The sequence below is a fragment of the Muntiacus reevesi genome, chromosome 12 (genome assembly GCF_963930625.1).
Source record: "Muntiacus reevesi chromosome 12, mMunRee1.1, whole genome shotgun sequence".
Taxonomy (NCBI): Eukaryota; Metazoa; Chordata; class Mammalia; order Artiodactyla; family Cervidae; genus Muntiacus; species Muntiacus reevesi.
In genome coordinates this window covers 16925070-16950613 of record NC_089260.1, presented here as the reverse complement: position 1 = coordinate 16950613, position 25544 = coordinate 16925070, and the positions used below count along the sequence as shown (strand labels likewise).

General features: G+C 39.6%; 1 protein-coding gene and 1 long non-coding RNA gene across 2 annotated transcripts in view; both read right to left on the bottom strand.

Annotated features, from left to right (window-relative positions):
• The window catches only part of LOC136144935 (uncharacterized), a 122327-nt gene extending 104927 nt beyond the window's left edge, over positions 1 to 17400 (bottom strand). Inside the window, exon 1 of the long non-coding RNA XR_010658659.1 lies at positions 17311 to 17400. This is a non-coding gene — a long non-coding RNA (uncharacterized lncRNA). The remainder of the gene's footprint in view (positions 1 to 17310) is intronic.
• A 2045-nt stretch (positions 17401 to 19445) lies between these two features.
• POLR2K (RNA polymerase II, I and III subunit K) overlaps positions 19446 to 25544 on the bottom strand; it is a 185648-nt gene continuing 179549 nt past the window's right edge. Inside the window, exon 5 of the transcript XR_010658648.1 lies at positions 19446 to 19460. The gene's annotated coding sequence lies outside the window, so the exon portion shown is untranslated. The remainder of the gene's footprint in view (positions 19461 to 25544) is intronic.

Sequence of the window (25544 nt, the reverse complement as noted above, 5' to 3'; positions counted from 1 at the left end):
GGGTTGACAGACTGCAGGCACAGGAACTTCAGGTCCCAATGCTGTGATGGGACTTGTATGTTTTTTATTAAAGGCAGAGTTGTACAATGGGGTCACCTCATCTTGATGATCATAAGCAAGGGTTCTGGAGTCAGACTGAATTCAAGTCCTGGTCTACCATAGGGGTCAAAGCTAATCTGATGGTGTGATTAGAACCCAGCCCTGAGTCATTATCCTTTCAAAACCCCAACAGTTGAACTGTGCATTCTAAATCCTCCTAATTTTCCCCAGAAGATCAAGTTCATGTTTGAATAACCAGAAAAGTCTTCCCCATTTCTTGAGGCTGAGAAGTCTCAAGATGGACTTTACTCCCAATTCATCCTCTTTCCAGGAGCCCTGGTTCAGTATATAACCATTTTTAAAAATTATTTAATTTTTTGTGTTTGGCTGCACTGGGTCTTCGCAGCTGTGTGGGCTTTTCTCTAGTTGCAGCAAGTGGGGTCTACTCTCTAGTCGTGGTGGCTTCTCATCGTGGCGGCTTCTCGTGCTGTGGAGCCTGGACTCTAGGGCATGTGGGCTGGTAGTTGTGGCACGTGGCTTCAGTAGTCGCAGCTCCCAGGCTCCAGAGCACAGGCTCAGTGGTTGTGGCACAAGGGCACGTGGGATCTTCCCAGACCAGGGAATGGATCTGTGTCTCCTGCATTGACAGGCACATTCTGTACCACTGAGCCACCAGAGAAACCCAGCACATAACCTTAACACTCATACCCTGAACACAGCTAACCAATGTAGTTACTATTTTAATGTGCAGGAGAAAAAAAAAAAAAACTTGGAAGAAAATGCCATTTAATTAAAAAATAACAAAGTCTATGGATTTTACAGAAATTTTTGCAGCTATTCAAGAGCAGGAAGACTGAATGCTGAAAGCTGGGACCGGTCTTACTCTCCTAAGAGAATTAAGATCCTAAGAAGAAAACAAAATAAATGATGGTTCTTAGATGGAAGTGTTAAACTATCTCTCTACCATTTCAAAATAAGGAGAAAGCAGATAAAATATCTTCTATATGTAATTTACATATAGCTACAAAGTGTAATGAAAGTATTAGTAAGAGATGTGAAAATTTTGGATTAGGAGAGGAGAAATGATTCAAAATCTTCAGTTACCACCGATTGTGTGTATTTTTCTTGCGTGTATTCTCCTGTGATCTAGAACAGTCTTGTCAAGAATGCTTCCCAAGACTGGGAATTTCTGTTCCTGGAAGTATGGAAGGCTGAGGGCTGGATTGAGTGAGGACGCAGGCATTTTAGTTTGCTCTCTAGCACCAATCACCTGGACTGCCTGGAATACGCTTCTTTTCATTCTCCACGTGGGAAACTACTACACAGTTTTCAGTACTCAGCTCAAAGGCTGCCTCCTCTGGGAAGCCTTCAAGGAAAGACCCCCAGGGAAAGCCTCTGAGTTCTCATACACTTTGTTTATATCTCTTTTATAGTATTTTTGCTGTTTCATAATTTTGGTTTTCATACATGGTTTTCTGACTAAAGTATAACATGCTTGAAGGCAAGGGGGCCTGATATCTTTATTTCTCGGGCATCTAGCACAGTATTTGACTAAATAAATGATTAAATTGAATGAAGGAGCTACGTCATCATAGGCAACTAGGTACTTTTTGGTACTGCATTTTCTTCATCTGTAAAAGGAAGGCATTTGTCTTTTTTCTCAAATTCCCATTCAGATCAAATGCTCCTTGAATGTAAAATATTTAGTTACAGATGCTCCATCCAGGCCTTTCCTAGGGGTAGGGCAGATGACTCACCTCTGTGATCTGCCATCTCCCCTTCATACCCTCTCCACGCATCTGATTCCCCTGCACATCCCAGATATGACTCCTTTTCTACAGACACTTGCACGCAGCTGCTTATCAATAGTGTCAAGGTTAAGAGCATAGATCCTGGAGACAGACTGAGAAGTCAAAGTGAAAGTCACTCAGTCGTGTCCAAGTCTTTGTGATCCCCATAGACTATACAGTCCGTGGAATTCTCCAGGCCAGAATACTGGAGTGAGTAGCCTTTCCCTTCTCCAGGAGAATCATCCCAACCCAGGGATTGAATCCAGGTCTCCCGCATTGCTGGCAGGTTCTTTACCAGCTGAGCCACAAGACAGCCGGTCTGAGTTCAAATACCGGCTCTAGCTGCTTATTAACTACATGACCTTGGTAATGTTATTTAACCTCTCAGTTTCCTAATTTTAAAATAGAGATGATGGTGATGATAATAATAAATGACATCTACCTCACAGGGTGTCTAGGACAGCTTCTGATCAATCAGAATGGATGCCAGCCTTAAAAAACCAGCACAGCTATCCTGGCCATGGGACTTCACCCCAGCCGGAGTCTGTCGTGGCTGTTGACTTGTTTTAGAGAATGGGGTGGGGGGTGAAGCTGTTAGTAAAAGATACTACTGTTGATATTTTCAGTAAGGCAGAGGGGGAGGCATGATTCAAGTCAAGTCCAGGCCATAGAACCCTAACCCCAAGACAGGTTTCCAAGCACTGTTAATTTCATAGGCAATAAATAATGAGACCAGGCTGTTCTTTCTGGTTTGTGAGCAGAATATATGTCTATTTTTTATTAAAAAATCATATTAGCTGATTTCTCAAGAGTTATATTTCTCTGATCATATCTGCAACTTAAAAAATTGTTATTTTTAATAAAACATACTTAATAATACAGTAATCCTTCTTTATATTTTTTCCTATAAATTATTTCTTAAGATTCTCATAAGCCTGTGAGGTGCATAGAAAAGTTATTATCTGTTCCATTAAAATAGAGATCACTAAAAAAAAAAAATAGAGATCACTAATCTATTGCATATAAGAGTGTTAAACATGTAAGATTTTTGGCAATTCTTTGGAAACTTACATGGACATTGATGAAACAGTAATATTCTCTGGAAAGGTAAGACAGTAACCCAGATTTTCTCCATCAATTTCCTGGAATTTAATTGTAAATCTCGGATGATTTTAGAGTCTAATAACTTATATTAAATGGATCCATAGCTTAGAAATTGCTGCTGTCACAAATAATCTATTACTTTACTTACTCAAAGAATATGAGGTAAGTGACTTTTTAAATTCATAGAGCAAAGTAGAAATAGACATGCCAAGTTCATAGATTAGATATAAAATGATATAGCAGCATCCCTTTGAAATACAAATCTATTAAGAGCTCTGTAGACCATCTCTCCTACATGGAAATGAACACGGTGCTCAGTCACAAGTTAGAATTCCGCTTAACAGAATACATGGTGCGAAATGAATAATCTTCACTCAAGCGGTTGACAATTATACTCTCAATCCTCTCTCACTGTTCGTTGTATTACTACAGACTTGACTTTTCAGGGAATGGTTGACAACAGTTAAAACTAATACCTTAAAAATTTGAGTTTGGGTACAGATAGAGATCTATGGAATAGATATTAATATATAATAGCTGGATCTTCTCTCTTGTATCTAGCTAAGTGTTTATTTGCTGGTAATCTTATTTGATAACTCCAGAGAAACAGAATTGTATCAACTCATCACTGAATGCAATTCTTGTGATGCTTTTTTATTCCTGAGAGCAAATGAGGTAAGTAAGCTTTTTTTACTGAACAGATTGATGGAATTTCATTTTGGAAAAATTATAGGGAGTAAACAGATGGGAAATGGGGGAAAAGTCACATGGGTAAGAAAAGCCATGAGTTTTCACCACAAACCTATGATATATAAAGGACAGTTCTTTGGGGAACTCCATAGGTCACTTGATTCAACAACAGTGATGCATTTTCGTTCCAGCAAAGGTTCCAAACTTCAGGAGTACAGGGAGTTTTATGACATATGGCTCTCGGTACCAGCTGTGACAGAGAAAAAGGGCTGTTGACAGAATAAGTCTGACTAAGATAATGAGATCCTTAGCTGGCTGCGTCTAATAGCCTCACAGGAAATTCTAAGGTGGAAGTCAGCCAACAAGCCCATCTTCATTTGCCCTTCCCTTTGAGTTGGCACAAAGAGTAGACACTTACTTATTTCTCTGAAAAATTAATTCCTTTAAAATGTTTAATGGGAGCATTTCACATGATAGTCCAGCCTGTATTTCAAATTAGGTAAAAGCTTTAAAATAACTCCTTATCTTGCTGGCTTATTACCTCCCCTGCTTATCCTCATTATCTCATGCACAGCATTATGTCATGACAACGAAAGGTGGAGGGAACATTCAAGAACGGAAACCATTTGTGACGGGAGTGCAGGAGAGAAATGCCCCACAGGGAACTCTGAGTTCACACAGAGAATGATGGTTAAGTGGCTAGGATCAGGCCACAGATGGTCTCATCAGGAGTGCCAGGGATTGAATCGTTGTGCCCTCTCCAAATCCACGGATTGAATTCCCAACCCCCAACATGATGGAGGTGGAGCCTTTGGGAGATAATCAGGCCACTGTCATTTGAGTCTCCATAAATAGGATCAGTGCCCTTACAGAAGAAGCCAAGAAAACACTCTTGCCGCTTCCTCTATGTGAGGTTACAGGGAAAAGGCAGCCCTTAATGAGACAGTTGGGCTTCCCAGGTGATGCAGTGGTAAAGAATCCACCCACCAAAGCAAGAGATGCAAAAGCTGGATCCCTGGGTCAGGAAGATCCCCTGGAGGAGGGCATGGCAACCCACTCCAATATTCTTGCCTGGAGAATTCCTTGGACAGAGGAGCCTGGCAGGCTACAGTCCCTGCAGTCACAAAGAGTTGGACATGACCAAGATATTAAAAAATGAGACAATGAGCTCTTGGAAGTGAAAGCATTAGTCACTTAGTCTTTTCCAACTCTTTGCGACCCCGTGGACTGTGGCCCACCAGGTTCCTCTGTCCATGGAATTTCCCAGGCAAGAATACTGGAGTGGGTAGCCTTTCCCTTCTCCAAGAGATCTTTCCAACCTAGGAATTGAGCCCAGGTCTCCCACATTGCAGGCAGATTCTTTACCGTCTGAGCCACTTACCAGACACCAAAGCTCCCAGTGCTATGATCTTAGACTTCCCAGGCTCCAAAATGATGAGAAATGTTTGTTGGTCAAAAGCCAACCAATTTATGGTATTTTTGTTATAGCAGTCCAAACAGACTGAGGGAATTTGGCATAATCAGTTTTGTGCTTTAAAAAAGTCACCCTGATGACAATGTGGAGGACAGACTAGAAGGAAAAGACAGTGGACTTTGTGATATTACATGGAAGAGTCAGGAGATAGGCTGAGGGGATAGGGGTACATGCTGAGAAACTGAATTAAGACAATGCCTCTGAGGATAGAAAGGGGGAAATGGATTCAAGGCTAGTCCTCAGATCTTGCTCTTTCTCTCTCTGAAGTCAATATCTCTACCAGGTTAGTCAAATGTCTAAATCATGTCCTTTAGAGCATTTTCCTTTCCTCCAGCCCAGGAACCCGTCCAGGATCACCTATTGTATTTGGTTACTGTCTCTTTAGTCTCCTTTAATCTTGGAAACATTTATCAACTTTTCATTATCTTTTGTAACACTGGCATTTTTGAAAAGGTCCATGCTTTTATGGACGATTCCTTGGTTTTGGTTTGTCTGATGTTTGCTCGTGATTAGACTCTAGTCATGCATTTCCAGCTGGAATAGCACGAGTGCAATGTCGTGGCCTTCACAGAGTCACATCTGGAGGCCACATGACGTCCGCCTGCTCCTCACTGGTTGTATCTGTCTTGATCACCCTGGGTGTCGGCTGGTTACTCCATTGTACAGTTACTACCTCCCTTTGTGACCAATAAGCAATCTTCAGGGAAATACTTTATGAGCATATAACGCTCTGCTCTGCACCAAATGTCCCTCCCTGGATTTAGATTCTCTGATTATTCTTGTCCTGATCTATTTTCACCATGTTGGTTGCCAAATGGTCATTTTTCCAAAACCTCCTTTTTTAAACTAGACATAGTGCTGCCTGAAATCTATATATATGAATATGAAATATATATATATATGATATATAGCTGTGGTTTTGTGACTAAATTCTCATAGAACTGTTCCGTGGGACTTCCAGAAGTCTCCTTAAAGCACAGGTGTCGGGGATGGGGGGATGGCAGGTGTTGGTCTTCCTCCGTTGTCCTTCCTGATGCCTGTAACACAAACATGAAAGCTGGAGGCCTGTCAGTCAGCTTAAACCACCTTGTGTCTTGCAAATAAAATCCTCAAACAGAGGATGCCAGAGCAGAAAGAAATTTGGGTCCCAGTTGATACCATGAAGCTTCCAACTAGCCCTGGACTGGCTATGTCCAAACTCCTGTCTTATTTAAGCCACTATTTGGGAGGATCTCTGTTAGAGATGAGCAAAGATTTCTAGCTAGGTATGTACCTCGTAGTTGACTCTTTCAGAAATATGAGCTTTAAGTTTAGATGACCTTTCTGTGAAACTTGCTAGAAAAGGAACAGAGCAGGTTATAACTAATACCAAGACAATACATTGAGATTAGAGATAAGCCGTCTGGCTCACTTCAGTTCTCCAGGAGTTAGTGGATGCTGGCACATAGTAAACAGTGGATAAATATTAACTGAATGCAAACTACACAGAAAAAGTCCCTTCCCTAAGAAACCTCACAATCAGGTAAATAAGCAAATAAATAAGGTAGGAAGCATGGTGAAGGAGCTGTTTGTTTTTTAGGGTATGATTTTTTGTTCAGGTTTATTGTGTTAGGTGTACAGCTCTATGTGTTTTGACAAATATATACAGTCATGTACCAACCAACATAGAAAATTTCCATCACCTTAAAAAGTCGTCTTGTGTCCCCTCTCCCTACCCCTAGTCCTTAGGAACCACTGATCTGATTACTGTCCCACTAGATCCAACCAGTCAATCTTAAAGGAAATCAGTCCTGAATATTCATTGGAAGGACTGATGCTGAAGTTGAAACTCCAATACTTTGACCACCTGATGTGAAGAAGCAACTCACTGGAAAAGAAAGACCCTGTTGCTGGGAAAGATTGAAGGCAGGAGGAGAAGGGGATGACAGAGGATGAGATGGTTTGATGGCATCCCCAATGCAATGGACATGAGTTTGAGTAGGCTCCAGGAGTTGGTGATGGACAGGGAAGCCTGGCGTGCTTCCCTGGGGTTGCAGAGTCGGATATGACTGAGCGACTGAACTGAACTGAACTTTGGCTTTATCAGCATATCGAGTAAATCAGGATCCTTTCATGTCTGGCTTCTTGATTTAGTGTGATGCCTCTGAGAGCCATCTATATTGTTGCATGCTTAGTAGTTCACTCCTTTTTATTCCTTTTATTATAGGTCCATGGTAAGAATATACCACAATTTGTCCCATCTATTTCTTAGTTGATGAATATTGGATTACTTCCAGTTTGAGGCAATTATAAATTAAAATGCTGTAAATATTTGCATACAAATGGCTACAGCAATTTACAACCCTATTGAAAGTGCATGAAGGTTCCTTTTTACCCTAATTCTCACCAGCGCTTGTTATTTGCTGTCATTTTGATAATAGTCATTCTGACAGGTGTGAGATAATATCTAATTGTGGTTTTGATTGGTATTTCCCTGGTGATTAGGGCTGTTGAGCACCTTTTCATGTACTTGTTGACCATTTGTATGTCTTCTTTGGGAAGATGTCTTTTCAGCCCCCCATTCATATTTTAATTGCATTGTTTGTGTTTTAATTTGTTTGCTTTACTATTAAATTGTATGAGTTCTTTCTATGTTTTGGGAATTAATCTCTTAATCAGATACATGATTTGCAAGTACTTTCTCCCATTCAGTAAGTTACCTCTTCATTTTGCTGATTGTTTCTTTTGCTGTGTGGGAGCTTTTTAGTTTAATATAGTCCCATTTGTTAATTTTTGCTTCTGTTGTTTGTGCAAATTTTGGTGTCATATTTAAAAGCTTTTTGCTATGATCGTTATCAAGAAGTTATTTCTCTATGCTTTCTTCTAGGAGTTTTATGATTGGAGGCATTGTATTTAAGTCTTTAATCCACTTTGAGTTAATTTTTGTGAGTGATATAAGATACAATTCAATTTCATCCTGAATGTGGTTGTCCTGTTTTCCCAACACCATTTATTGAAGAGGCTATCTTTTCCCTGTTGAATATTTCTGGCTCTCTTGTCAAATGTTAGTTGATCATATATGTACAGGTTTATTTCTGGGCTCTCGGTTCTGTTCTATTGATCTGTGAGTCTACTTTTCTGCCAGTACTGCCATGATTACTGTTGGCTTGCAGTATGGCTTGAAATCAGGAAGTGTAAAATTCCTCCAGTTGTTTTCTTCTTCCTCAGGACTACTTTGGTCTATTAAGAGTCTTCTGTGGTTCCATACAAATTTTAGTATTGTTTTTAATATTTTTGTGGGAAATGCCATTGGAATTTTGTTAGAGGTTGCATTAAATCTATGGATGGCTTTGGTTAGTGTGAACATTTTTACAATATTAATTCTTTTAATCCATGGACATGAGATACTTTCCCAATTATTTGTGTCTTTTTCCATTTCTTTCATCAGATTGATAGCCTTCCATGTACAGATCTCATCTTTTTGGTTAAATTTATTCCTAAATATCTTATTGTTTTTGATACAACTGTATATGGAATTATTTCTTTTTCAGAGAGTTTATTGTTAGTGTAGTATAGAAATGCAACTGATTTCTCTATGTAAATTTTGTATCCTGAAACTTTACTGAATTCATTCCTTAGGTCTAATAGTTTTTTTTGGTTTTTTGGTGGAGTCTTTAGGGTTTTCTCTATATAAGATTATATCATCTACAAAAAAGACAGTTTTTCTTTTTCCTTTCCAATTTAGATGCCTTTTACTTATTTTCTTTGCCTGCTTGTTCTGGTCAGGACTTCTAGTACTATGTTGAATAGGAGTGGTGAGAGTGGGCACCTATCTTCTTTCTACCTGATGAAAAAGGAAAAACTTTCCATCTTTCACTGCTGAGTACAGTGTTAACTGAGGGCTTGTGATATATGGTCTTTTATTATGTTGAGGTACGTTCTCATTCTGCCCACTTTGTTGAGTTTTTATCAGAAATGGTTATTGAATTTTGTCAAATGCTTTTCCTTCATCTATTGACAAGATTATATGATTTTTATCTTCTTTTTTGTTAATGCAGTGTATTTCATTGACTGATTTGTGAATATTGAACTATCTTTGCATCCCTGAAATAAATCTAACTTTATCACAGTGCATGATCCTTTTAATTATTATTGAATTTGGTTTGTTAATATTTTGCTGAGGATTTCTCATCTGTGTTCATAAGGTATATATGATTTTATATAAGGTCTATAATTTTCCTTTTTGTCTTCCTTAGTTTTAGTGTCTTTATCTGGTTTTGTTATTCTATCGGACTTGTAGGATGATTTTGCAAGTGTTTCTACCTTTTGGAATAGTTTGAGAAGCATAGGTATTAACTTGACTTTAAGTGTTTTGTAGCATTCACCTGTGAATTTATTTGATCTGGACTTCACTTTGTTGGGAGTGTTTTAATTGTGTATTCAGTTTTATTAGTAGTGATCGATCTGTTCAGATTTTCTATTCATATTTATTCCTGATTTAGCATTGGAAGATTGCACGTTTCCAGGAATTCATTCATTTATTCTAGATTGTCTAGTTTGTTACTGTACAAATATTTGTAATAGTTTTTTATCATTTGTATTTCTGTGGTGTCAGTTGTAACTTCTCTTTCATTTCTGATTTTACTCATTTGGACCCTCTCTTTTTCTTTGTGAGTTTGACTAAAGACTTCCATTGTGTTTATCTTATCAAAGAACCAGCTGTTAGTTTCATTGATCTTTTCTATTGTTTATTTTAAAGTCTATTGTGTCTGATATAGGTATTGCTACCCCAGCTTTCTTTTAGTTCTTATTTGCTTGAAATATTGTTTTCCATCCCTCCACATTCAGTCTGTTTGTCTCTAGATCTGAAGTGAGTCTCTTTTAGGTAGCAAATATATGAGACATGTTTTGTTTTATTTTGTTTAATCTATTCAGCCACCCTATTTATGTCTCTTGATTGGAGCATTTTTTCTATTTACATTTAAAGTAATTATTGATAGGTGTGTACTTACTGCCATGTTGTTAATTGTTTTCTGGTTGCTTTTGTGGTTCTTCCTGCCCCTTTCTTCTTCTCTTCTTGTCTTCCCCTGTGATTTGATGACTTTCTTTAGTGTTATGTTTGGATTCTTTTCTTTTGTGTGTGTGTGTCTATCTATCATAGTTTCTTGGTTTGTGGTTACCATAAGGTTCATATTTAACAATCTGTGTATATAGCAGTCTGTTTTAATTGGATGGTCACTTAAGTTCAAGCACATTCTAAAAGCAGTACACGTTTACTCCCTCCATTTTATGTTTTTTGACATCATATTTTACATATTTTTATTTCATGTAACGGTTATTTTAGATATATATGATTTTACTACTTTTATATTTTAACCTTTATACTGGCTTTACAGGTGGTTGGTAAATCCACTACCTTTACTATTCATTTGCCTTTACCAGTGAGATTTTTTTTCTTTCATAATTTTCTTGTATCTATTTGTGGCCTTTTCTTTTTCGTTTAAAGAAGTGTCTTTAAAATTTTCTGTAAGGCCAGTTTAGTGATGATTAATTCCTTCAGCTTTTGCTTGTCAGGGAAACTCTTTATCTTTCCTTCAATCCTGAACAATAACCTTGCTGGGTAGAGTTGTAAGTTTTTTCCTTTCAGTGCTTTGAATATATCATACCAGTTCCTTCTGGCCTGTAAAGTTTCTGCTGAGAAATCAGCTTATAACCTTATGGGGGTTCTCTTGTATGTAAGTAGATGTTTTGCTTCTGCAGATCTTAAGATTCTCTATGTCTAAGATTTTAATTATAATGTGTCTTGGTGTGGGTTTCTTTGGGTTCATCTTTTCTGAGACTGTTTCCATGACTTAGAATGTCTCTCCTTTACCAGGTCAGAGAAGTTTTCATCCATTATTTACTCAAATAGAGTTTCCGTCCCTTTCTTTCTCCTACTTCTAGATGAGAATATTAATATGTTTGATGTTGTCCCAAGGGTCCCTTAAATTATCCTCCTTTTTAAAATTCTTCTTTCTTTTTCCTGTTCCAATTAGGTGATTCCCACTACCCTGTCTTATAGATCACTGATCCATTCTTTTTCCATCCTCTAGCATGTTGTTGACTCCTTCTTGTGTATTTTTCAGTTCAGTTACTGTATTCTTCAAGTCTAATTTTTTTATATAGTCTATCTCTTCATTGAAGTTCTGAGTTCATCCGTTCTTCTCTTGAGTTTGATGAGCATTTTTATGGCTGTTAATTTGATATCTTTATCTGGTAAATTTATCTGATATCTTTATCTGCTTATCTTTGTTTCATTTAGTTATTTTTCTAGGATTTTATCTCTTTCTTTCTCTTTGGAAGATATTTCTTGTTTCCTAATTTTGCCTAACTCTGCATTTTTTTTCTATTTATCATGTATATCATCTATATCTCCCAGACTGGGAAGAGTTGGCCTTATGTAGAAGGCGTCCTGTGGAGACCCCTGGTGCCTGCCCCCGTGTAGGCTGTGTGGGCTTTCTGCTGTGTTTGGGCCACAGCTGCCAGCCTGCAGGTGCGCCGGCGGGTGGGGCTGGCCCCCAGCGACTGCCTGTGAGGACCAGCCACGACTTTCGTGAGCGTGCTGGTGTACAGGGCTGAGGCAGGAGACGCTCTGGGAGGCTGCCAGTCTCAGCCAGGGCCACCCACCAGGTGAAGTGGGGCTCACCTCCCAGGGTGGGAGCCACTTTGGAGGGGCACTGATGCCAGCTAGAGATGCCCATCAGGTGAGGCAGGGCGAGAGGGGTCATGTCATGAGGGGTCAGCAGGGTGGCAGGGTGGCAGGACAGGTCCTCAGGGGAACACTGGGATGGGATGCACAGCATTAGCCAGGTTGGTTAAGAGTGACTGAAATGGTGCCTGCCAAACCAGCTAGGTGGAAGGAAGGTTTTAAAAAAGGAGCAGTACCTGCCAGTGCTTCTACCCCCCAGAGAAAGTTCCAGCAGATCCCTATCCTCTGGCACCTTCCTTAATATTAACCGGTGGATCGTCTCATATGACACAGATGCTTTTCAAGCTATTGCCTCTGTCCTGGGACTTGAAGCAGGTGAGTTTGTGTGTGAGCCCTGCAAGAGGTAGAGTCTCAGTTTCACCCAGCCCTTCAACTCTCCCACATGTAATGTAAGCCCCACTGGTTTTCAAAGCCAGGCATTAGGTGGCTCATATTCTTGCTGTAGGTTCCCTGGGCTGGGGAGTCCAGTGTGGTGCTCAAAGCCCTCACTCCTCAGGGTGGACCTCCATAGTTGTGATAGCATTCCCATTTTGGGGTTGCCACACTAGGAGTATGGGTTCTAACTAGGCTGCATCTCTGCCCCTCCTACCCATCTCATGATGGCTTTTTCTTTATATTTTTTGTTGTGGAAAATCTGTTTGGCTTACTCCCGGTCATTCTTAAAAAGAGTTGCTCTATATATAGTTGTAGTTTTGGTGTGTCCGTGGGAGGAGGTGAACTCAGGATCTTCCTACTCTGCATTTTGATTTGAACTCAAGAAATAAACCAGAAGAGAGGAAATTTGAACATATTTGGAGAAGGGGGGAGGTTGGAAGTTATGCAATATAGCTAAATTGCAAAAAAGGTAGGAGATTGGGAAAGGAGTTTATGAAGACAAAAATGAATTCCTTCTCCCTCTAAAACAGAAAAGAAAGAAACTAAAACAAAATTTATTGGTTTGTGGGGTTTTTGGTTAGTTTAATTTTAAAATTTTTGCTTATTTATTTTATATTGGAGTATATTTGATGTACAATGTTGTATTAGTTTCAGTTATACAACAAAGTGATTTAATTATACATGTACATATATCTATTCTTTTTCAAATTCTTTTCCCCTATAGATTATTACAGAGTATTAAGTAGAGTTCCCTAGTCTATACAGTAGGTCTTTGTTGATTATCTATTTTGTATATAATAATGTATATATGTTAATCCCAGCTCCCTAATCTATCTCCCCTACCTCTCCCCTTTGCTAACCATAAGTTTGTTTTATAAGTCTGTAAATCTATTTCTGTTTTGTAAATAGGTTCATTTGTATATTTTTTTATATTACACATATAAATGATATCATATGATACATATCTTTCTTGGTCTTACTTCACTTAGTATGATAATCTCTAGGTCCATCCATATTGCTGCAGATGGCATTATTTCATTCTTTTTGTGGCACAGTAATATTACATTCTTTACCCATTCCTCTGTTGATGAAGATTTAGGTTGCTTTCATGTCTTAGTTATTGTAAATAGCGCTGCAATGAACTTTGGGATACATGTACCTTTCTGAAGTATGGTTTCCTCTGGATATATGCCCAAGAGTGGGATTGCTGGGTCATATGGCAGTTCTATTTTTAGTTTTTTATGGAACTTCCATACTGTTCTTCATAGTAGTTATACTGATTTACATCCCCACCAACAATATAGAAAGATTCCCTTTTCTCCACACCCTCTCCAGAATAATTTATTGTTTGTAGGCTTTTAGATGATGGCCATTCTGACCGGTGTGAAGTAATACTTCATTATAGTTTTATTTACATTTCTCTAACAACTATTGAACATATTTTCATGTGTTTTTGGACCATATGTATGTCTTCTTTAGAGAAATGTCTAGTTAGATCTTCTGACCATTTTATGATTGGGTACTTTGTTTTTCTGATATTGAGCTATATCAGTCATTTGTATATTTTGGCGATTAATTCCTTGTCAATTACTTCATTTGCAATATTTTCTACTATTCTTTGGATTGTCTTATTATTTTGTTTATGACTTCCTTTGCTGTGCAAAATCTTTTAAGTTTTGTTGGGAATATCAAGAAACAATTGTGAACAAGCAACAAAATTTTATATGAATCATTTTCTCCTGATTATCTTGACACCAGAGCAGGAAAAAAAAATTAAAACAAAATTTGTATTTGAGGCGATAAAGAAGTTATATGGTCTCATACTTCTGGCCTCCTCTTGCCCTCAAAAGGGACAGAAGATTATCTGATGAAAGGAGGAAGACAGGGCTGTAAAAATAGGTTGGAAAAGAATAGATCTGGAATAGATGGTGGATCTGGAATAGAGGAGAATGGGAAAGAGAAGTAACTAGCAACAAATGAAAGACAAGCTAAATGGTGTTGGGGCCCAATGAGTCTGGAAACCTTGAAATTGCACTGTTTCAATTGCAAAGTTGGGCAACTTTCCTTACTTGTATTGCTGAAATCAACAGTGTACAAACAATGAAGGCCAACACAAGGAGGGACTTGGCAGTGTAAAAAGGGTGAATTCACCAAAAAATGAATGAGAAGTTTACACAGAAAAGGAGTCCATGAGGGACTGATGGATTAGGGCAAGAAAAAAAGCCTGCAGGAACTAGTGGTCTAGATGAGGTTGGTGCTTTTTGTTTATAGGATCAAATTACATATTCTGTATAGTTGTTAGGATATATGGTTGCAAGTAAAATCTACCCCCTCAAATGACTTTCAATAACAGGACATAACAAGAAATCTAGAGCTAGGAAGGTCTGGGAGTAGTTAAATAAATGATACAAGAATATCAGAAATCCGGGCCAATGTCTCTGCTCTTGTCTCTGTTACTCTCACAAATTGTAAAATGGCTACCAGAAGTCCCAACATGTCTTTTCATGGTGGAATTCAATGGTAAGAAGGAAGACAAGAGTTTACCCTCGTGTGTCTCTCTCTTAACATGAAGGGAAATCTTTGCTAGAATTCCTCTCCCCCCTAGATTCTCCTCAGTTCCCACTGGCCAGGACTGAGTCACATGCACATACCATAATGCATGTGTATGGTGGGCTAGAAAGCAAATAGCAGGGTTCCCAGTCTCTGTAATAGGTGACAGCTTTGCCAGCAAGGCTGAAGGGCTACTAAGTAGTCAACCAGAAATGTCTGTCCGGTCATGTTTTTAGAAAGGACCTTAGTGTAACAAAAACCTGCAGCCAGAAAAGGAACTTCAGATATAGTTTCTCGCCTTCAAGAGATCTATATAGCTTAGTATATATATATATATATATATATATATACACCTTAGATATATACCTTAGATCTATATACCTTAATCATCTAATGTGGATGTAACTTCAACCACCTTTCAGTGGTTTCTAGGAGAAAATTTTTACCAAACAATGAATAAGGAGATTCTCTGCTCTACAGAAGCTTACCATCTAGAGGGAAAATAGAAACTCCTAATCACAATCTATAGCATATAATAGGACTTAAAGATGGTACATGATACAGGCTGTGAAGAAGGCACCTAATTTCAGCTTGATGTACTAATTGGAGGATTTAGGGTTTGAGTAGAACATTGACTGATGATTAGAATTTCACCCAGGAGAAGGACCTTCTAGACAAAGAGAAGAGAAAACAGAAAAAGCTAAGATTCAGATGTTAGAAAGTATAGGACTGATTCTTGAAACATCTCATTTTTCTGGTGGTGGTAGGATAGCATTCTAGAAGCCAGAGTGTGAGATGATAGGCTTCAGAGAGGGTTGAAGTCTCACTGAAAACAGCAGAGAAGACAGACTTTTTTCTTTAAGCAATAGGGAGCTATCACAGGTTCTTAAGAGGCAAGTGATTAATATAAGTGTTTTATAAAGATGGGACTAGAGGCCATGTATAGAGGGAAGAGATTAGTGATGGGGATTACTTAGAAGTTTTGCCATGGTTGTAGCTAAAATGCATGGGCAATGGCAATAGCAAAGGAAGGAACAGAATGAATTCAAGATGCATTTCAGAGGGTGGTGAAGGGAAAGTGTCCTGAAAATTTTATTACCATAGGATTCCTGTCTTCGTAAAACACCACTCCTAAACCAGTCTTGGGAGATCTAAGCCGTGGTGTGATTGCTGCTGCTGTGGGTTTCCCCCAACACCAGATGGAGTAGCCTTCTGCTAACTATGGCAATAGTGAAGAGTGGTCTATGAGAATCTGAAGTTATTATTCTTTAAACTATCCATCAAACAAAAACTCACTACCATTAAGTACTCAAATGACAGTCACTGGATTAGTGCTTCAAGTATTTTTCCTAGAGATCTTTACATCAATGCAGTAAGGAAAAATTTCCCCATTTATCAGGTGTGGAAAATGAATCCCACTGAAGGGAAAGTACTTGGCGGGGTCACTCAGGATTTCCCCAAGTTCAAGGCAAGTGCTAAGTACCCTGATGGAGATGATGATCAAAATGCATAAAATCCTTTGAACCTTTACTAAAACATTCACCTACTCAGGATAGCTAAATTTCTACTGTCTTTTCCCTTTACCTAATAAAACATACTTCTACCTAACCTCTTGTTTTTCTCATTAATATACATCTGAATATGTTGCAAATATTTCTGAAACAATTCTTTCCACATTAGGCCTTCCATGTACTTGACTTTCTTGACTTCAATTCACAGTCATATATTGGCTGATGCTTCTAAGTTTCCTCCATGTGCTGAACTTGGATCCTTTGTGTTCCAGCTAAATGATCATTTGAGGTTAACAAGGGAAGTGGGCTGGTAGGCCACAGTCTGCCTTATACTGTTTGGACAAATTTAACAGTTCACTGTATTTTACCTTTATTTTACTAAAAGAGTATAAAATATAGATAAAAGTATTGATGATAGGAATAAGAAGCATTAAGTCTTATAAACTTAATATAGTTATGACAGAAAGGAGCAAATCTTCATTCTCCTCCAATGCTTTTTAGACTTCAAATGATTAATTTTTATCAAGTTGTGATGGAAAAATGCAAAATTGAGAATATGAGTAAAATGCTAGAGCCGTATTATCAAAGGTTATATCCACACACACACACAGAGAAATAAAATCCTCCCTTCAAATATATAATTCTATTAATTTGCATTCACACAGTTTACTCTAATTCATATTTTTACAAACTCATATATGAAAAGGGGACTATCTACTTCTCTTTATAGTCACAGTTCTCAAATCTTGTGGTCTTCTTTAAATAACTTTTCTCATTTCTTCCTAACACCCACCTTGATCCTTTTACTTTTAACAGAAGTCTAACGCTGCTGTTCCTCTGTGTTTGTGTCTGACTTTTCCTCTCTGTTCTGAACTGCAACTCTCACGCTTTCATTTTTTTTCTCAGTTGCACTTGTTTTCCTTTCCCCTAAAATGTTCCTAAATGTCTCAGTGATTTTTCTTCCCAAAGTGATCCTAAGTGCCTTTAAGCAAAGAGAATAGGAATACAGTCAACATAAAGAAGTAAGAATTAGAAATAGAAATAACTTACGTGTTGGCAGTTTCTTAATATTTTTCTCCATGTGGATTATTTCTTATTTGTGCTCTTTAGACCATAACTACTAGAATTCCTTTGCCTGGCACAGTCTTGAGAATCTTGTTATAAACACTGAATGTTGTATTAACCAATAAAATTTAGTGAACAGTGCACCCCGAGGACCTAAATTCCAATCTAATATCTGCCTTTGGATAATAATTAACACCACAAGATCTTGCTCATTTTAGACTTAGTAGAAGGAAGAGCAAATCTAAATTCATGAAAAATCTGAAATCACAGACCATTTTTAAAAGCTAAATTGCTGGGATTTCCCTGGTTGTCCAGCGGTTGGGAATCTGCCTGCCAGTGCAAGGGATATGAGTTCCATCCTTGGTCTGAGAACATTCAACATGTCCTGGGGCCACTAAGTGGCCACTAGCCCATATGCAACAACTACTGAACCCAAACTCTAGAGCCCATGCTCAACAACAAGAGAAGCCACTGCAATGAGAAGCCCGTGCATCACAATGAAGAGTAGCCCCCACTCGCCGCAACTAGAGAAAACCTTCATGCAGCAACAAAGACCCAGTGCAGCCAAAAGAAAAAAAGGCTAAATTGTTGCATTATTTTCCTATATCTATCCCCCGGAGAAGGGAATGGCAACCAACTCCAGTATTCTTGCCTGGGAAATCCCATCAACAGAGGAGCATGGAAGGCTACACAGTCCAAGGGGTTGAAAAGAGTCAGACGTGACCTAGAGACTAAACAACTTGGACTGCTAAGTTCAACTTGAACTGCTAAGTAACGAACTGCTAAGCAAGGTTTGCCAAGTTTTGCCTACCCTAATAATTGAATAACACTTTGGGTAGTTAGTAGGATCAGTTTAAATATAAGGACTTCCCTGCTGGTCCAGTGGTTAAGAATCTTCCTGTCAATGCATGGGACATGGGTTCGATCCTTAGTCTGGGAAGATCCTACATGCTACAGGGCAGCTAAGCCCCTGTGCCACAACTGCTGAGTCTACGCTCCGAAACTCATGAAGCCCGCGTGCCTAGAGCCTGTCCTCTGCAACAAGAGAAGCCACCACAGTGAGAAGCCCGAGCACTGCAACAAAAGGTAGCCCTGCCTCATTGCAACTAGAGAAAGCCCTTGAGCGGCAACAAAGACCAAGTTCAGCCAAAAAGAAAAAAGAAAGTAAATGTAAGTAGCAAAAGGATATATCTCCTTAAAATCCTTTCTACTTTTAAGTAGGCTAGCATCCTAATCACACAGTCACAGTCTCACTTGGGACTAATTTTTTCTTGAGATAGCATTAAGAGTTATTCCTTCCAAGAATGGTTTCATTAGAGATTTACATTTTATTTTCATCTCAAGAATTAAGGTTACATCTCTGACAAAATTAAAAAGAATTAGAAAGGGATTCACTGAATGAAATAGCATATGTGATTTCAACTGTGAGGGACAGGGTCAAACATTGTCATAGGTGGTATTAATCTTCAGTCTATTGCTTTCCATTTATCATAAGTAGTTAGGTGGTACTTTGTTATGTCATCAAGTTCATGGGCCTTAATTAGAAAAACAAATCTGCATTATTCAGAGAATTTGTGGATTTTGAGACACTTAGATATAGCACTTGGTGGTGGCTTAGTCGCTAAGTCGTGTCCAACTCTTGCAACACCACCAGGCTCCTCTGTCCATGGGATTTCCCAGGCAAGAATACTAGAACGGGTTGCCATTTCCTCTCCAGGGGATCTTCCCGCCCTAGGGATCAAACTTGGGTCTCCTGCATTGCAGGCAGATTCTTTACCAACTGAGCCACCAGGGAAGCCCAGATATAGCACTTAACTGATGCCAACTCCCTCCCCCCAAATTCTTAGGGAGAAAATAAAGGAAGTGCAAAGTGCCATTCAAAACCCACAAGATTTGGAGTAAAATGACCAGTCCGTATCTGGAACACATAGTACTGTGATTTTGGACAAGTCCTCTAACCTCCCTGAGCCTATTTTCCAGTTGCAAAATGATACTACCAACCTCAGAATGTTATTTTGAGTGTTAAGTTCAGTCATGCATAAGAAAATGTTTGAAACCTGTTTAGTAGCATTTCAAACGCTAGACTAAAACTGGAGGAATGTTTAATTTGCATTTGATTGTTTTTAAAATGAAATTGTTCTCATCTTGGTCTAAGAGAAAAATTTCCTGCAACACTTGGCATCTTTTGAAAAACTAATAATAAACTCTTCCACCCATGACTGACTCACAATCATTGCATACTTCTGTGAAAAGAAGGATACATGGTTTCAAAAGTAGTGATTTTAGTCAAATTGTCAAATCATCCCTACTTTTGGGTCAGGAAAACATCTCCATGTGGATGCAGTGTGGAGTTTAAAGTGGTTTTTCACTGAAACATCAACAATAATTTTAGCTATGTTGTTAAAAGTTAAATTTTCATTCTGTTTGGTTTAGCATGAAATAAAGTTTTACAAAGAGTACTAGGATCATAACAGATGACAGGAAAGCACTGAAGGAAAGAACTGCCTTTAATGTACTTTGTATTTATACATGCAGGAAAAGCAAGATAGCGACTCTTGACTAGGCTAGATCATCTAAATCCAGATGGTGATAGGTAATATCATCATCAATAAATAATTTGTTTATTATTCACAGGACTCTAAACACTGAATGGAAAATAACAAAGAAGGAGAAATGTAAATATGTAATAACACATCACCTATCAGACTTTTGAAATATAGAAATGGTGCTCAGACTGAAATGCCAGTCACTTTCCCCTGCCAAAGTCTCCTCAGCCTGTTGCCTGCAGATTAGAAAAGCCTTCCGTGAAGAGGAGCCATCCTGCCCTGCTCCCTGACCACTTAATTTGGCCAGGGACAGATTCTTGGCCCAAAGTGAGTCAATCATATTTTCAGAGATGGAAAGGCTGAATTGGAGGTTGCTGGCACTAAAGACGCGAGGTCATGAAGAGTTGTTGCCAAAGTCGACAGCATGGCAGCCCAAAGCCAGTGTTATGAAGGAAAAGAAACTAAACACTTCAGAGAGAAGCAGAATCACTCATCTGCAGAGAGGAAGATGGAACAGCCGTGAAACAAGGACAAAGAGACGTTAGGGAACCAAGCAGCTAGAAGGAGGGGAGAAGGAGAGAGAGAGATCTCTGACCATGCTTCCTTCAGCTGGGTTCTGAATAACGTCTTAAAATAAATCTCCTTTCTTTTCTTGTGCTGTCTCCAGTGTGTTTTGGTTTCTGAGAATCAAGGGATACTTTACTAAGCCTTCACTGATTGGACTAGAGCCCAAAGTCAAAAGATAAACAAGAAAGGCATTTGAACAGTCAAATTACGTTTCCAAAATACTATGGACTAAAGCTCACAAGACACTAAGAGTCTTTGATTGCTTATTTAATTTCTTATAGCAGCTTAATTAAGATAATTTGCTTACTATAACACTCGCACTTCTTTAATTGTCTGTTTTCTTTAAATTTCTTTTAATCCCACCAATCCAAATCTCACATCCAAGTCTACCAGTAGTCTTAAAAACCAAGAGAGAATGGCCAGTAGAAGCAAGCATGCTAAGGCAATAAAAAGTGACAGTTGACAGCATAACAGCAAAGGAGGAAATAGAAAAACTATAAATAGGAGAACAATAATTCCAAAGAAGAAAAAAAAAATAAAAAGAGCAATCTGGGGCGTGTAGCGTGTTTTCGTCAGGCCCTTCTAGTTCCGAGGAACAGCTCAAGTTACATCTAATATTAGGGGAAGGAGTTGTAAGGAATGAAGAAAACAAGAATCTCAACCCCACAGGGCCTCGTGGGAACTACCAAAGGCCAAATCACCAAGCCTTTGGAAGAACAGGCGCTGCAGCGGAGCCAGACCTCAGGAAGACTGGAACCAGGAGTCCATGGAGAATCCAAGGTTACCCCAGGACTTCGGCATCGGAGTTCGCACATCGTCACCTCTGTGATCAATTATCTACGGCCTCAGTTCTCCCCTCTGGCTGCGCTTGGCAGTGCCTCGCAGCTCCTCTGCTTCGCCCCAACCCATTTCCTCAACCCCTCTTTTGGAATTTGTAAACTGCCAGCTCTTGACCTATGGCAACCTGCAGACTCAGTCCGTTTGGCCAGCGTGGAGGCTTCACGTTTAGAATTCAAAGGTCCTAGGGTGGGGCATGAACTAGGCAGTCACCCAAATCTTTGCCAAGCCCTGCTACCTTCGCCACGCCCTCTCCCCTCATTTGCATAGCCCGTTCCCCTCCTGCTGAAGGAGTCAGTGACTTCTGCTCTCCAACTCTTTTCTATCTCACAGCTTAGCATCACATTTGCTTCCTCGGAACTTTGGTTTATTCTACCCAATCGGCTCCCTCTGTACATCTTTTTAGCTCCCACTGCTGGCCAGTAATTCCCAGCTCAAATCCCCCAGAGGTAGAGATCTGAACCACAATCCAGTTTTTGCTAAACTTTTCCATCATCGGTTCATTTTGAGATGCTGGCCAGCCTAGAGCATGGCTGCTTTAGGACAGGAGTTGAGTCCCTTTCATCAGCGGTGGCTGAAGAGTTGCAAGGCCTGCAGAGAACAGAGCACAGCTGTCTGGGGCTGACCCCTCAGCAGGGTCCGTGAGCAGGTACCTGTATTGGGGCTGAGGGAGAAGTGGCTGCAGTAATTGTCCAGCCCCGTGGGTCTGAGTGACCTAACTCTGGAAACCTCAAAGCCTGGGAGAATCAGGTTGCATCTGGCTTCCTTAGATGGAGTCTAGGACCCTTACATGGAGTCTTTAGTAGTAGTACTAGTGGCTCAGTCATGTCTGACTCTTTGCGACCCTACAGACTGTAGTCTGCCAGGTTCCTGTGTACATGGGATTCTCCAGGCAAGAATACTGGAGTGGGTTGCCATTTCCTTCTCCAGCGGATCTTCCTGACCCAAGAATTGAACCCAGGTCTCCTGCATTGCAAGTATATTCTTTACCATCTGAGCTACAAGGAAGTCCTGTAGCTTGGAGTTTTTAAGACAAGGTTAAATTGTGTTCAGTGTCCTCTAGCTAAGGAATCAAGTGATGTGTATAGTACATTTTGGAAGCATTTCCGTGGAAAATCATGAAAGTAAAAATAATAGAAGGTATTTAATGTGTATTAAGATATTTGAGAAACCTTGGATGGTTTAAAAAAGAGAAGAAAAAAACCCTCATTTTTCATTGAAATAAGAATTAGTCCCACAAAGTTAAGAACAAAAGCTTCGGAAAGTTTTCTAATCCTGGCTCTACCATTTCCCAGCTAGCAAATCTTTTAGTAATTCAGTTCCTCAGTTGCCTCATCTCTAAAATGAGGGTAATAAAAGTACCTGTCTTGTAGAGCTGTGAGATTAAACAAAATAATCCAAATAAAACCTTTCGAGTGGGTACCTGGTGCATAGTTGGTGTTCAAAATTAATTAGTTACTGCTGCTGTTGTTTTGTTACTATCATATAAATAAGAGCGGTATATACTAATACTTTAGTAGGATTTTTATAATGGTTGAGATTTTCCTCTTTGTACATATGTATTCTATTTGACATTTTGTTCTAGCTCTGTCACACGAACTATGTATTGTATTTCCACAGGAAACAAGCTGCTTCAACTGACTTGCTACACTCTATAACAACAGTGTTTTTTGGGACAGGGAGGGGGGAGGGTGGTTCTGAGCCTATTTTAACCCTGTTGCTGGTCTGCTATTCAGACCAGCACTATTAGCTTATCTTGGTGCCTAGACTGAAAGGCAACCCAGGCAAGGCACCCTTCAGAGCAGGTTCCAGTCAGACAGCTGTCAATTTGAAAATAAACACCTTTGAAAAACAACAAAGGCTAGCGCTGATGCCAAAGGATTTATCTAAAGTCAGTCTCTTTGGAGTCTCTGGCCAGTTCTAGGATGACTTCCTGCCTGGAAATAAGACAGGAAAGTGCTGGAATGGGTGCACGCCAAAAGGACTGAGGCCTGAAAGAAGTAGAACTCAACACAACCATTAGAATCGGCAAGTAAGCTTTAGAAAAGAAATCAATGCTAGTCCCACGTTAGACCAATTAAATTCTAATCCTCAGGGTTGGGGGAGGGGATGGAAGAGGGAAAGCAGACATTTTTTTTTTTTTTTTACTTATTTATTTTTGGCTGCACTGGGATTTATTTATCCCTTGCTCTATACAGGCTTTCTCTAGCTGCAGCGAGCGGGGGCTACTATTCGTTGTGGGGCATGGGCTTCTCATTGCAGTGGCTTCTTTTGTTGCAGAACATGCCATCTAGAGCACTCAGCGTTCAGTAGTTGTGGTGCAGAGCTTAATCGTTCCACGGCTTGCGGAATCTTCCCAGACCAGGGATTGAACCCATGTCCCCTGCATTGGCAGGGGCACTCTTACCCACTGTATCACCAGGGAAGTCCTACTCAGCCATATTTTTAAAGCTCCTCAAATGCTTCTAAAGTGTAGCCAGGGTGGGAACCCCACTAGTTCAATTCAGTTCAATCACTCAGTCGTGTCCGACTCTTTGCAACCCCGTGGACTGCAGCACACTAGGCTTCCCTGTCCATCACCAACTCCTGGAGCTTACTCAAACTCATGTCCATCAAGTTGGTGATGCCATCCAACCATCTTATCCTTGGAACCCCACTAGGACTTCTTCTAATTGACTTCTGCCATTGGGCAGGCCCTCCTCAGAAGACAGCCTTCTGGGCAAGAACAGAGGAAAGGAGAAAAGAAGACGTTGCCCAAGGACCTGCTCATCATTGCAGCCTCCTCAGCAGTTGGCCGGGCCTTCACCCTCTGCTGGCCCTGTGTGGGAACAAGGGAAAGGAGGCAAGAAGGTTGTGGTTAGCACCGACTGGCTTCACAAGGCTTTCCACACAGCTGGGAAGTCAATATTAGCACTCAAGAAATGGTCAAGGGACTTCCCTGGTAGTCCAGTGGCTAAGACTCCATGCTTCCGATTCAGGGGGCGTGGGTTTGATCCCTGATTGGGGAATTAGATTCTACATGCTGCAACCAAGAGTTCACAATTAAAGATCCCTCATGGCACAACGAAGATCGAAGATCCATGTGCCACAGCTGAGACCCCATGCTGCCAATGAAAGAAAGAGTCACAGAACTGCAAGGCATTGAATACTTTGTGGCTGTGATTGAAGGGACACGCTCTGAGAGTTCAGCCAGGGTTGAGAGGAAGGTCAACGTGGAGGAGAAAAAAACCTCCTGAGAATGAATAAGACCTGGGCATAAAGGGAGCCTGGGGAAGGCAGTTAGAAGAACAGGGAACAGAAGGAACAGAGTCAAAGAAAGGGCATGGGGTGACAGGAACAGTGACGAGACCGCTGTATGGAGGGTGCAGGATATCCTGGGGAGTAGTAGGAAATACACTTGGATGACTCAAGCAGAGTGACGCCAAATTACGGAGCGCTGGTGTACCAGGCTGAGTAATTTAAATGTTATGCAATAGCAATGCGGTCCCAACAGGAATGGGGTCTTCAGTAATGATAGGCAATGTTTTTGAGTAATCAGACAGAATATTGGAGGAGACCAGAGATAGCAAGACTAAGTAATATTGATGGTTGTAGTAATCCTAATGTGGGAAATTAAAAATAAAAAAACAAAAACTGAAGACCTATTGGCCATAATAGAAACAGATGAAGAGTAAATCCTAGAAATAGCTTTACATTCCTTTTGTGTGTGCTTATTTTGACCTTTGTCAGATTATATAATACATGCACATTATATAATTTGAGAAATCACAGAAAAGTAAAAAGAAAAAATGCATAATTTCTCTAAATACAAGTAACTACTTCTCTGGCATTTGTTTTCAGTTTTTCATATACTTTTATGTGGTTGTGATCTCACTGTCTAAGCAATTTTGTATCCCATCTTTAATGTAATATGTGTGAGAATTTACTACATCATTAATAGCTTTAAACTTTTATTATTGTAGCTGTGTTGCCTCTGTTAATATAGATGTACTGTGATTTATCTGTAGGGCAAAGATTTCAATTTTTTTTTTTCAATTCTTCCCCTGTTAAAAAAGTGCTGTGTAGAAGTATATCTCTATGTAGTAATCTGTCCATCCTGGTGGTTAGATCCATATGAAAAATTCCTAGAAGACATTAATGAATAAAAAATTTTTTTTACTTGCTGAGAATTTGCTTTTCCAAGTATTGAACTAATTTGCACTCCTGCCAACAGAGTAGAGCAATGCTTTTTTTTTATTCTGATTATCTTTCCTAATTTGCTAGAGTAAA